This window comes from Belonocnema kinseyi, chromosome 3 (assembly GCF_010883055.1).
Source record: "Belonocnema kinseyi isolate 2016_QV_RU_SX_M_011 chromosome 3, B_treatae_v1, whole genome shotgun sequence".
Taxonomy (NCBI): Eukaryota; Metazoa; Arthropoda; class Insecta; order Hymenoptera; family Cynipidae; genus Belonocnema; species Belonocnema kinseyi.
In genome coordinates, this window is record NC_046659.1 from 109,476,834 (window position 1) to 109,490,619 (window position 13,786).

Here is a 13,786-nt window from a genome sequence, read left to right on the forward strand (position 1 = left end):
AAATAATTTTAATTTTCTCCTTAAAAGGACAAATTCTTAGAATTTCTTTTCAATTAACTGTGAATTTTAAACCTGGAAAAGGCGAGTTTTTAATTTTAAAAAATGAATTTTTAATCAAATATTTTAATGCTCTCTGCATCCAACATTCTTTCTATCAAATTGGAACTTTGCATAAAGACCACTAAATAAACCATTTTAGCAAAAAAAAAAAAAAAAAATCATCCCACCTAGTGGAAACGATAAAAGAACTAGCAAACGCTTGGACTATAAAATCACATGTCAAATAATGTTCCTTAAATAATAAAGAATTGTAAATATTCAAATAAAAAAAATAAATAAAAACGAAATCGTAATTTTTTTTGGTAGACTCGCAGATACGCACGATTTGCATCGATATTCTAAGTTGATGGTTTTTCCTAAGCTTATAATTAATTAATGAATATATTTTTCTTACATTATCAGGTAAACAAAATCATTTGAGGGATACAATTGAACCTCAAAAAAATATGATTGTCTGGGATCCAAGAGGTATGAGGATGTTGGGAATGTATCGTGACCATGGACACTTTTTTCGATTTCATTTTAGAGTTTAAAAATATTTGAGAAGCCTCCATTATTTTCTACCTTATTTTTACCTCAACGAACCTTGCTTCTCCACTGATATTTTTCTGCACCGTACCGTTCAAAATTTTCAATCTAAAGAATTTACAAAATCATTCGCAATCCAGCGTGAAAGATATTTTAAAGTGAAATGGCTCTAAATTAAAAGATAATTTTACCCAAACAAATTTTTAATTATTTAATTTTAATTTTCTCTCAGGAACATGGAAAATAAAAACAAATTAAATCTCCGATAGTCGACACTGATTTTTTTCTATTCAATCCCTTTTGTTCAACACTTTTTGAAATAGAGAAATTTAAGTGGCTTTTCTTTCAGCAAAAATCTGAAATATTTAATAATTAAATTTAAATGTATTTTCATGAAAAGTCACCTTTTCGGTTTCAAATTTTTTCAACTACAGTAGAACTTCGATTATCCGGCCTTCGATTATCCGAGGCGAAGAATCATTAATAAAACAGATATTTTAGCTAAAAATCGATTAAGCAAATTAAAACAGTGCTCAATTACTGACTTTTTTTATACTTCTTGCGTATTATCCGAGTTTTCGCTTATCCGAGGTACCATATCTTCTCTCCACATTACCTCGGATAATCGAGGTTCTACTGTATAATTAAAAAAAAACTTTTTGGTTGAAGTGTCAACTGTTACATTTTTTATTAAAAATTGATCTTTCCAAACTAATAATTCAACTCTTTGGTTAAAAGTTGAACGGTCACAAAAAAAATTAAGGACAACCTTTTCCTTAATTACGACGTAAAAATTACCTGAGACGAAAATTAACTTCACAGCATAAAACTTTACGTTGTTAAAATTAACTTGTCTAAAGAAAACTTTATTTCTCTACGAAATTAACTGCAACCAATTCTATCATTGTCTTTTTTAGTGATTTGATTAGAATTTTTTTTTAATTTATAATTTCAGTTAAAAATTGCCCTCTAGGGCTTTTTAAAATGAAAACTTAAATATTATATGCTTGGATAAAAATCTATATTTTTTTGGTTCAAAATTTCATTATATGAAAATTCAAATATTTGTTTCAAAATTGTTGTAATTTGTTGAAAATTTGTCTTCATGGTAGAAATTTCATCTTCTTGATTAATAAATCATCTTTCTGGATAATAACTAAATTATTTGATTCAAAATGTAATTATTTTATTAAAAATTAAACACTTTATTAAAAAGTCATCTTTTTTGGAAAATCGTGTTTTAAAGTTTGAGAAATTGAATGACATTTTCTTTTTTTCTTGCCTGAAATTTTATTTTTTTAATTTTAACTATTCTATTTAAAATTCGCCTTTCTGGTTTGAAAATTCATCTTCATAATTAACCTTTTCGTTGAAGATTCACATTTTCGGTTTTTAGTTCGAAATTTATTTCTTTGCTTACAAATTTAACTATGATGTTGAAAAATCATTAATTTTTTTATTGAAAATTAATTCTTTCAAATGAAAATTTGATTATTCAATTTTTAGCGAAAATTATACTTTCATAATTGATTTCGGTTTTAATATAAAATATTACATTTGTTATTAAAAATCCATTTTCTATGATTGAATAATCAACCTCTTGGTTGAGAGTAACTTATTGATAATTTGTTTAGATGTGAATACTGCTTTAAAATCATGGATATTGAGTTGCACATATAAAATCATAGTTTTAAATTAAAGTTAGAAAACATTAGCCTTTTTAAATGTTATGATTTTGTATTTGTATTTGTAAATATATTTAAATCAATTGAGAATAATTTTAAAATATGCAAAAAACTTTCTTGGATTCAGTTACTTTAAAATAAGCTCAGAAATGTTCAAGGGAATTTAAAAGAATTTTATAAAATTCGCAAGAATTCAAGGTGGTGTTACAAGATGTCAGGGTCAATTTGTTTAAAACTTTAAAAAATTAAAAGAAATCCATTGAATGATCTGGAATTTAATACAATTAGAAGAATTAAAGTGAACGAAAAAATTTAAGATAATTCCAAAGAATTTGAAAGAATTCAGGGGAAATTAAGAAAAATTTCGGATTGCAAACAAATATTTTCAAATAGCTTCAAATTTCTAACAAAAAAAATCAATTAATGACAAAAAAATTCAAAAGAATTCAAATTAATTTATATTTTTTTTAATCGAAAAAAAATCCTTTTATTTCAGTAATATTTGAGTGAACTTGGTGGAATTCAAGGTAAATTAGAAGAACACGATAAAATTCATTAAGAATTAAACTGAGTTTCAAAAGCAATCAAATCAGTTGAAAACAATTTAAAAATATGAAAAAGTTCCATAAAATCAGATAGTCTTAAGTAAAACTAGATTGCTTAAAACAATCAAAAGAGCATTCAAAATTATTAGATGAAGTGCCTATGAATGTAAGATGATTAAAAAAGACTTCAGGATGAATAAAATAAAAACTATTAAAAAATCCATTGAGTTGAGTAAAATTTTGAGAATTTAAAAGAATTCAAAACAATTGAGGATAAATTAATAAGAATTTAAGGCTAATGCCAAATAAATTGCAAAAAATATATAAAAATCACTTTAAATATTTGAAACGCTAAAAAATACCTTACTTATTGTCAATCAATACCTTGAAATTGATTAAAATACTAAAATCCAATGAAATCTAAAAATTTTTTAAATTATTTAAACAATTTATTTCATTTACAAATATGTATCTTCTCTTTCGGTTGAGAGTTATAGTATCGTAAGATGCGGGTTTTTCTGAAATTTTGAACTTTTCCTTGACTTCTTAGGTCGGAACAAATAATGAATATTCATATTTATTTACCTAAAAGTGCTCTGTATTATATTCTTTACTCATTATTGATTTGTAAATAAAAGGCAAAGAAAAATAAAATATCGCAGAAGAAACCAAAACTTTCAAGAAATTATTTAAGAGGAGACAGTTATAAACAATAAGGATTTGTTTAAACGATTATTTTAGTTAAATTTTATACATTTTTAATATGCTCGAAGATCTATGTGTGAAAGTTGACAAAATGTGCATAATTTAAAAAAACTGTAACCTTATATGATTCTTTTAAGGGAATATTGTTATAGGAGATAATACATTCTTTCAATAATTATGCCTGTTGAATCTAAATTTATTCTAATAAAACTAGAAACAAATTTAAAAACTGAGGAAAAACCGCAAATTTTTAACATTATTCAAAAACAATGTTATTAAAAATAATCATTAAATATAAGAGTTGGCTTTTTAATAATTATGAAAGACCTGAGGAGAATTGATTTCGTTTTCATTTTTAAAGAATTATTTTGAGTTTTAAAGATTGTAAATGTCGGTCAAGATTTACAAATTTTTTAAGTAAGTTGAATTTTGTCAGGGTATGAAAAAAAGTTCTTACAATCAATGGGAAATTTTTTAATGATTTTTTTGTAATGAATTTCAAGAGAAAATCGAAAAAGAAGATGACAAAGCATTTTGAATTATTTCCTAACAGTTTTACAAAGTGTTTGGAAAATTCTCAATAATTTTTTAAAAGATTTGAGTAAGTTTAAGAGACATTCAAAAGTTTTGTGAAGATTCAAAAATAATTAAAAGTTGCAAAGATTTGTTCAGAATTTTTCAAAGTTTCAAGAAGATGAAATACCTTTTTTCAGGTTCCTGGTTCCTTATAAAATAAATAAATTGTTAAAGTCCTATAAATATTTCTATTGCTGAAATTTGAGTTTCACGAAATTTAAATCTGCCGAAAATAATTAATAAATTATTAATTAATAGTTAATTAAAAGGTTTACCTTATTTATAATTCTATTAATAGCACATTAATTAATAATCAATTAACTATTTTCAGCAATTCTAAATTTCGATAATTAGATATTTGTGGGAATTGGATAATTCGTTTATTTTAAAAGTCGGTCTTGAAGACGGCGAATTATAGTTTTGGATATTTTTAAATTCGGGATTTTATTTTTTGTTAATTAAAAATCTTGTCGTTATTTGACATTTGGAAAATTTTTAATTCAATAATAATAGATATTTCCGGATTTTTTTTCATTCATTTGTGCATCCTTCATTTATTTTTTATAACTTCTGAATATCCATGCAGTTTTGTTGTTTGTTTGAATTATTAATGAATCTGTGAACGAGATAATTCACCATAAAAAACATAGCATACATTCATTAGTAAGAAAAAGATAAAGAAAATTTTTCGACATAAAAAATATTTGAAATTTTGATGTTAAGAAAATGCAAAATAAATACATATTTATCAATAAGGTTTCCATAATTTAGAAAAGTTTTGATAAGATGAAAAATTTCATGTTATTGCAGAAATGATGATTATTATACTAAGTTTAATGTAAACAATAAGTAAAAGCCATTTTTGTGAATAGAAGGGCAAGACTTTCGTCTGGCTCCATTTTTCACAGACAAATTAGGCAAAAATGAAAAAGAACCATTAACAAAGAAGTACATATGTCAATATCGTATAAAAAAATTATACAACATGGGTTCTAGACTGAAAAATTAATTATAGGCTAAAAACAAAGAAAAAATTAAATAACTTGAAACATTAAAAAAGATTAACTATTAAAAATTGTAAATTATCTATTGTGGTGAAGACCTCAAACATTAATAAAGAAATTGAATGAAAAACAATTTATAACTTTATATACGATTATTGAAAGAATTTATTGAAATAGTTGAATCAAAAAATATTTTTAAAATAAATTTGTTGTTATTTTTTCAATTCTTGTTTTATTTGATTAATCAGAAATTTCAAGTTATAAATATATTTTTTACAGTAACGAATCTAAAATTATATTATATATTGGACTACAGTCATTAGGATCTGAAAGTATATTTAAACAATTGTTAATTTTTTGTTTAATAAAGCACATTTCGGCTATTAGTCTTTTAAATTCGTTACGCTCATAATGTTAAACTAGAGCATTTTCTCAATCAATAAAATTTCCAGTTTCAACCTGGGTTTTAGCAACTTTAGCACTTTTCACCATTCAAACACTGAATTTTATATACTACATCTGTAAGTTGAAAAATATCTACCATTAACCTAATAAATTTAAAAGACTAAAAGCAGAAATGTTTTTTATTAAAAAAATACCAGCAATTGTTTAAATATATTTTTAGATCTTGATAACCATAATCCAATATACAATATAATTTTAGATCCGTTAAATTAAAAAATGTAATGCAAATTTTAAATATCTTATAAATCAAATAAAACAAGAATTAAACAAATAAAAACACCTTTAATAATATTGAGAAAGAACCTAATATTTATATTATTGTCATTGCTTTTCTCAGTTAATTTAAATTTCATCATGATTTCCTCCTGAGATATTGATTGATCTGCATTATCAATATCTCCCAGAAGTTTTCTTTTCTAATCTAATTAAATAAAATAAGCGTGTTCAATAACGCAGGTTTAGCTTAACAATTTAAATTATATTGCAAGTATTTAGTAGTCAAAAGTTTTTACGTAAATAATAATTATAAATTAGAAGGGTTATTATTGGTAAAAATGTAGACTATAAGTCAAAATTATCAACCTTGTACTAAATTGTGATGTAATATGTTATAATAGTTATAATTAAGATTTTTTAGTATAATAACAATTGTATTGTTCCATATTTTACGGATTATAATAGTACATAAATTAAATTAAAATTATTATTATTCCTTTAAAAGATTATATTATTATTATTATTATTATTATTACATCATTATATTTGCGTCATATGGATGGACGTGATGATAGGAGAGAGCACTCTATAAATTTAAATTAGTAAAATATAACTGATAATTAATAGAAATTTACTGCTTTAATTAGTGAACTATAATTTACTAATTCATTCGTTTAATTTCGGAAAACAGTAGGATATTTTTTCAATGTAATTAATACCGAAAATAATTTACATTAACAACAAAATAATTAGTAAATTAAATGAAAATATTATTTAGGTTTCTTGGGATCATATTCTTAGTAGTATGTATAAATACCAGTAGGCAAACATCATTAACATCGGGGACAACTTATATATTAAAATTATAAATCCTCTGAAGAATTTTGATTTAAAAGAATCGAACATTGTGCAAATTTTCGAGTTTGAAAAACAAATAATTTTCACTCAAGGAATTTTTATCTTCTAAAGCTTCTAATTTTAAATAAATTCACGTATCAAGATTTTCAGGAAATCCAAGACTGTCATAACAACTTTTTTAATTTGCTGCCAAAATCAAAAATTCAAATTTTGATCACACGACAAAAATAATGAGAAATAAAAAAATCTGTTTTGCGGTCTAACTATGCAAGTTGCAAGTTACCAAAAAAGAAGAATTAAAAAAATGGTGCATAAAAAATATATATATATATATAAATTTGTTAATCACGTTTTGATAGGATGCGTCGTTCTTGTTTTATTCGCAAAAAACAATATAAAAAGTAAAAAATTGAATTTTTGGGACAAAGGACACAAACTACGAAAAAAATTAATGTTCAAAATTTATTAACCCACAAAAGAGCTCCAAATTCGTTATGAATATTTTCTATGGAACGCGTTTTTTTATTTCAAGCTTGGTTTTAATCTTAAACAAATGGCATTAAAAATAAAACAATTAATTTTGAATAACAAAATAGTTTATTTATAGAACGCGTACTTTTTAAATTATAAAAACAAGACAGTGAAAATACGTCTGTTTAAATACGAATGCATATAATGAATTCTAATAATATAAATTGTTTAACAGGATACGTTTTTCAGGGTAGCTAAAAATACATTTTACAGCAACATGATAAAGAAAAATATTAAATTAATCATTATAAATAAAATTTGTAATTTATTTTCCAAGATCTGAATAACCAATATCGGGCCGAGGTACAAAAATAAATGTACAATGAGAAAAAAAATATTAATCGCAACGAAATTATTCTGTTGAGCAGTTTTTGTTGTCAGGCAAAATTTTGGTTGTTAGCACAAACCATTTTGTTGGTAAAACAAAATATTTCCTTCTTAACACAAAATTATTTTGTTGAGCCTTATTTTGTTGTCCTGAGCAAGTGTTTGTTCAGCCAACAAAACTATTTACTAGACCAGAAGCGGATCCAGAAAAATATTTCGGGAGGGGGGGGGGGGTATAAAATATATATATCCCATGCATAGTTTACCGTCGTCGGCCTTTAAAAGAAAAGCCAAAAGTTTTAGGGGGGGGGGGGGTTCAACCACCTAAACACCTCCCCTGGATCCGCCACTGAGTTAGACCAACAAAATATACAACCACGCATGCGCACTCTTTCATTGGGATCACGTGCACGGGTGTGCAAGTTCATTTCCATTATGGCGGTTAATACCGGTGAAGTCGAGTTTTCTGTTTTCTTGATACATGTTTAAAGTACTGAAAGTGATACAAATAAGTAATAAGATGGTAATTGATGAATAAGTGATGTAAATGCACCTTGATAACGCGATACGTCGAATTCTGGAGGAATGGGATTTTTAATGCCTGATGAGTACCTTCAAAAGTAAGAATCCAACTGTTAACCTAAAATGTATACGCAAAAATGCGTTCTAAAAATTTGATACTTGTAAATAGTTTGTAAATAAAATAGTTTAATTGTCTATTCATCGCAGAGTGTGCAAAACTTTATACTTCGTATCCTGGAGCATAGTATTCAACAAGATGCGTTTGAGGATCATAAATAAGGATATCGCGATTATTTCTTCTGTATATTTAATATTTTTATTTTATACCTTTACCTATTTTCGATAAAATATATTTAATTATTTAATTCTAAATTGAATTTTCATTTGATTTTCCTACTGAAGCCCATAATTTATTACATTTTAATTAAAAAATAATAATTTAAGGATTTTGATAGGAAATATAAGCGGCCTGGAGAAGGGCCTTACTTATTTTAAAGGCGCAGGAAAGGTTACCTGATACGTATCCTCTAAGGTTGGCTACGCACGGCTCTTCTCATTCCGAGCGTGACGAAACACCATCAGGGCCTGATAGGATTACCGTATCTGGGCCTTAAATAAAATAAGGCAACCTCATCAGGACCTGGTAATACCCTGATTTATATTTGTACAAGGATCTATTGCAATTCAATACAAATAATGATTTTCCTAAGAATGAAAATAAATTTTTCTTTGCAAAAAACTAAAAAATTTTATTTTTTGAACCAGTTTTTAAAATCTGCTTTTCTAAAAAAAGTAAACGAATAGAATATTTTCGGCTTCATGTCCATATTTTGGCAAAACAGGTCACTAAAATCTCTCAACAATTATTAATGATAATTAGAATATTGTCTCATAGTGTTACACAAATTTTTTTAACTTAACACAAGTTTTACGATTTATTTGCACAAGTCATGAGATTCATATTTATTCCATTTTTATGTTATTTTCTTTATGTAGCCTGAAGGGCTTATCCTGAAAATATAACTTCATACCTTCCGTAGCATAAATATTTTCGGAGACATTCAAAATTTAATGTTTGATACCAAAAAAATAAACTTGAAAAAATCATATTGTGCTCTTGCGAAAACGTAGAGAAGGAATTGAAAACCTTTAGCATTTCCGGTTTGTTTGATACATGGTTTCAGATACAGCCATAATATTTTTTTCTACTTTCTAAGCCTTTTTTCTGAAAACGCGAAAAATAAAATCTATTTTTGTCTTTAGTTTTATATTTTACGAAAAAAACCGAAATATCTCTACAATTGGTCATATAATCTGGTTACCTAGTTTTATGATAACCTTCTATATTACCATATGTTAGACTCAAAGACGCTTTGATTTTTGATTCGCCCAATTCTACAGTTCCTCGTTTTTAAGCTTCAACATGTTTAATTATTTTATTTCATACTCCTAACATTTTTATTACAACAATTTATTTTATTCCTAAAATTTCCGTTAATTAACTATTTAATCTCAAACACTTAAAATTCCAAGTACCTTAATTGTCACCTTACAGAAATTAAAATTGATTATTTCAAATTAAGTATTCAATTCCTTATTTCAAGCTTTTTATGAAAATTGTTTAGGTACAATTGTTATATATAAACTTAAAAATTAAAAAATTGGAATTATTCGGGTTTCGAGTTGTGAAATGATGTAAAATGTCGACGCATTTTATCCAAAGCTTTAAGATAGTTGAACGTTGCATCAACACATATATGTACTGCTTAAATATTTTTCCAAACTAGGAGCATGGGTAAATGCTATAAAAATTGTTTCAAATAAACGTTTTTTTGTTGATCGAGATTTATCTTTAGTAGGAGACTTTCAATATTGCTCAATTTTAGCCAGCAAATTATCAAATTTTATTTTCCTTTTCAATAAATATTTCATTATTCAGTTCCAAATTATTGATTTGAAACTCAACCCCTATTGTTCCAAATAGTAATAATAATAAAATTATAATAAAATATTAATATATTACCGCATAAAATATTTTTTAAACAATATTTTTTTATTTTTAAAATGAATAATAATTCCCCAACATATAATTTCGTCCGTTTACAAAAATGCAGAAAAAAGTGACAACAAATTTTAAATTGCTGAAAGGTTGTGTCTAATCATCGAAAAACAAAAATGTGATGATGCATATTGGACTAGTCATCCCGAATTTTGGGACGACGAGACACTTTGTTATTAAAAATATATTTCAATTTAATAGTTCATTAAAATCCGTTAAAAAATTGGGTCACCCTGCGAACGGTCGTTTTATTTCAGTAAGGGCAGTAAGAAATAAAATCAGATTGTATGGACACGATTATTCCCTCTTTAAAAACTTGTTATGATCATGGAACATGAAAAATTTAATGGAATAATTATGGTCCATTTTTGTTAAAAATTTAAGTATTAGAATTATTCGTTTAGAAATTCATCTCTTTTTGTGAAAGAACCTAATTTATTTTGGTTAAAATAAACTGTTTTGATAAAATTTTGTTGCTGTAGAATTCAACTTTGTTTGATTTTAATCGAAATCCATTTTGGTTAAAACAATAACTACTATATTTTTCGTTGAGAACTCATCTATTCTGGTATAAAATTCATATATTTGGTAAAAAAACTCAATCATTTTACTTGTTTGAAAAGTAGCTTTTAGAAGGAAATTCATATTTTAATTATAAATATTTTCAAACATTTGTTTCAGAATTCGTGCATTTGAAAAGAAGTTATTTTGGTAGAAATTCCAAACACTTGGGTAAAAGTTGGCTTTTTTTCTTGAAAATGTGAATTTGCTTTTGAAAATTCGTCTTTACGTTTGGAAACCGACAAAAAGTTAAGCTATTTAAATAAAAATTACCCTTTTTGTTAAAAATAAATATTTTTAATAAGAAAGTTTAAATTTTTGGTTTGAAAATTCCTGTATATATTTAAACAAAAATTTTACGGGTTTAGTAGAACGTCAAAATTCGGTTTATTCTTTACATGAAGCTGCAAAGCGCAAAAAATTATATTCTTGCACAAAGGTGTTAAGAACGATTTTATAAAAAAGTTTGGTTAATAATTAAATTAAAAAAAAATCTAACTAGAATTGTCTAGTATTTAAAAAAAATAGCTAATGTAATTTTAATGAGGGGACTTTCTTTGAACTTCAATTTTCAAACCTCAAACAACGCAGAAAATTAATTTCCGAAAAAAAAACTTTTGTACGAAATACGTAAATTTTTACGCAATAGTTGGATTTTCATTCGGAAAAGATCTATTTGTAAATAAAGATATTAATTTTAAGCACGAAAATGGAAAATTTGCATTTTTAGTTAAAAATTTGTTTTCAAGAAAACAAAATGCACTTTTAAAAAGATTAACTTTTAATAAAAAATGGAGTAAGAGATTACTCCATCCATAACGATTCAAATGAAAATAAAAAACATCCAGATTGAACCAAAAATACGAATTTTCAACACAATAGTTAAACATATCCAAAATACATTAATTTTTAACCAACCATTTCAATTTCAAACCAAAGAATGTAATTTTTATCAAAATAATTGAATTTTCAAGATAGGTAGACAATTTATTAATTAAATAGTTCATTTTTCAACCAAAGGAATGAAATTTCGACCAAGAACACTAATTTTTCAACAAATTAAAAATAACAATAAGAAACATTGAATAAAGAAATTTTTAAGTTTATCATTAGGCTTCTATTAATTGAATTTGCATTAATGCGGAAAAACGAGAAAAAGTGAGAAAGGGGAAAGTTTCTTAAAAACAGAGAAGAAAAAAATTATTTTGACAACATGTGAAAAATTACGATTCTTAGTGCTATTATTGAATTATTTTTAAAGAAATAATTATTTTTGGAAAGGAAAACTTACCCCTTAAGGTTATTTAAAACTGGATCTCCTTTTTAACTCCTTGATCCTGTAATATAAAAAACTTCATTTTAAAATCAACGTATCTTCAGAGATGAATATCTCTTATAGAGATAAAAATTGTTCGAAAATCGTTGTTCCGAGTTTGGCATTTGCTGAGAGAAAATTGAAGTGGATTACATTTTTCAAAAGCACTGAAAATTTTAAACAACGCTGTTGATTCAATTTTAATTATCTAAAATTAATTTCAAACGGCTGATTAAGCTGTTTAATGAATTAGCTGTGTAAATTAAGTTAATGAAAAAAATTTAAAATTTATAAACGTTTATTATTCCGACATTTTCTACCAAGTACAGATATTTCATTTGAATAATAGGCGGTGTTAAATAAAAATAAATAAAAATGACGGAGATAAATTTTTAATCAAATAGTCAAAGTTTCAACAAAAAAACGCAAACTTTCTTTATGCACATATCTTTTCAAGACATTTTTTTGAATTTTCGGAAGAATAAGGTAATTGATCTACGAAAAAATTCAATCTCCAACCAATAATATAATTTTTCAGCAAAAAACTCAATGTCCTTAAAAACACTTGAATCGACATCCAGTTATAAGTTTCATCGAAATGAATTTTTCAAGCAAAAAAGATAACATTTTCTACAGAATAGTCCATATTTCAACCCAAAAATATGAATCTTCAAATAAAATGATAAATCACAAACAAATAAAAATGAATTTTTCAAACACTAGTGTAACTCTACACCAAGTAGTTGATTAAAAAAAAAGAAGACGAATTCTTGTCGAAATAAGCAAGATGTACTTGATATTTCAAACAAAAGGGATTATAATTAAAAATAAAAAAACATTTAAATTTCAAACGAAAAAGTTGAATTTTCAACAAAACAGTTGAATCCTCAACCATAACGATTAATTAATTTTCTAATATTTGAATAGATAAATTTTTAACCAAGCAGATAATATTTCAAGTAAATGAATTAGTTTTTAACAAAGAAATTAAGTTTTTAAACAAGCGCTTGAAATTCCGAAAAAAGTTACTGACAAAATAATTGTATTTTCAACAAATAAATTAACTTGCAGCCTAACAGTTTTTCATTAAAGACCTTAAGGAATTGTGTTATTCTTTGATGATAATACAGATTCCTTGAAAAAACTGATTTCCGACACCTAGCATAATAATGTGTGTTTTTCTGGAAAAGGATTCTTCTCTTAATCTCTCTAGTAGCTTAATTGGAAAGCCACCGACTGTCGTTCGCTTGGCAGCGGAGCGAAAGGAGACCTTTTTTCAGAAAAAAGGTCTTTAAAAAAATTTTATTCACAGCTCCATCTACTATCCTGTAAAGACTTTAAGGGCATGTGACACAGCTAAATACCTATATTAGCGACCTCACTTTTTCAGTTCACTGAATATTTTTTTAAACCTAAGAATTTTTTTATACATAAAATATCGGTCTCAAACTTTGAGAAATGCAAGAGCCGAAAGAAAACTACGTTTAATTACAATGCTTAATAATAAAAGATGTAAAAAAATATATTTCAACAATCAATTCCAACGGCATCAGCCGGTAACGTTGTACACGAAAAAACGAAACCTGGCGGCCACTAGACGAGGCTCTAGAGAGTTCGTATTTTCGTGTACAACGTTACCGGCTGATGCCGTTGGAATTAATTGTTGAAATATATTTTTTTACATCTTTTATTATTAAGCATTGTAATTAAACGTAGTTTTCTTTCGTCTCTTGCATTTCTCAAAGTTTGAGACCGATATTTTATGTATAAAAAAAGTTCCAACGTCCAAAAAATGTCGAGGTTCAGAAAAAAGATAAAATAATTTTCAG

At 25.6% G+C, this 13,786-nt stretch overlaps 1 protein-coding gene across 1 annotated transcript in view; it reads right to left on the reverse strand.

Moving 5' to 3' along the window:
• Positions 1 to 13,786, reverse strand: part of LOC117168895 (CD151 antigen-like) — a 1,043,984-nt gene that overhangs the window by 711,896 nt on the left and 318,302 nt on the right. Inside the window, exon 2 of the mRNA XM_033354820.1 lies at positions 11,934 to 11,979. The gene's annotated coding sequence lies outside the window, so the exon portion shown is untranslated. The remainder of the gene's footprint in view (positions 1 to 11,933; positions 11,980 to 13,786) is intronic.